We start from the raw sequence: 966 nt of genomic DNA, 5'->3' as shown, positions 1-966 counted from the left end.
TATTTCTTAATAAGTTTGGTATATTTCCAAAATTTCTGTTACTTTCATTCAGAGAATAATGTTGTTCAAAACTACCAGGACAAACACAGGAGAAAGACCCTGGTTGCATAAAGTTTGGGATTCACACCCAGATTTCCATCACTGGTTGCCCAGGGCAAGGTACAGCAGCATCTTCCCAGGCACAGCAAGGGCTCTTTTCTTGGAGGTATAAGCTGATGCTCTCAGCTCAAACCCTCTGAGACTAATATTCATGATTGCTGCCTATGTCTCGCACACCCCAAAGGTAAGACTCCCAAAGGTGGTCCCTATGGGAATACCTTCCAGGTAGCCGGGCTGCAGGACCCACTAGTTTTAGTGCGAGCTTGTTCATGAATGTGGCCTTTGCCAGGCAGAGGGAGATTTTTTTCTTTTTAATAGAGATGGCCTTTTCCTTCTTTGTTCTCCCTCTCCTCCCATTGTTATCTGATGATTCAGGGTAGAGCTGTCCTATAGCTCCAGCCCTGGAACCTTTCTCCTGGTTGTAAAGAGAAGGAAACAGCAAGGTATATATAGGGCAAAGATAGTGACCCACTGAGTCAGACAGATGCATGCCTTGTTCCCCAGGGAAAAACACTTTTATTCTAAGCACCCCTGGTCTTCAACTACAAGACAAGGTCAGTTATTATTTTTACCTCTGAGGTAGTTCAGAAAATTCAGAGAACAAGTGCATAACATGCCCAAAGATGTTTTATGCCAAGTAGGGCCTTAATGTTTGTTCCCTTCACCATAAACCAGGTGTGAGTTAATGAAGTCCTGACAGCTATATCAAATAGACCAGTGGTTTTCAACCTTTCCACACTTGGGCATCAGTGAAAATTAAGGAATTATTTCAGGGACTCCTAAGGCAGAAATTCGCATGAGTGAATTTGACTAGGATCATTGGATCTATTATATTCACACTATGTCAAAGTGGTTAACTCATGGACT

The sequence above is a fragment of the Saccopteryx leptura genome, chromosome 2, assembly GCF_036850995.1.
Source record: "Saccopteryx leptura isolate mSacLep1 chromosome 2, mSacLep1_pri_phased_curated, whole genome shotgun sequence".
In the NCBI taxonomy this organism is placed as follows: Eukaryota; Metazoa; Chordata; class Mammalia; order Chiroptera; family Emballonuridae; genus Saccopteryx; species Saccopteryx leptura.
This window is presented reverse-complemented; position numbering follows the sequence as displayed.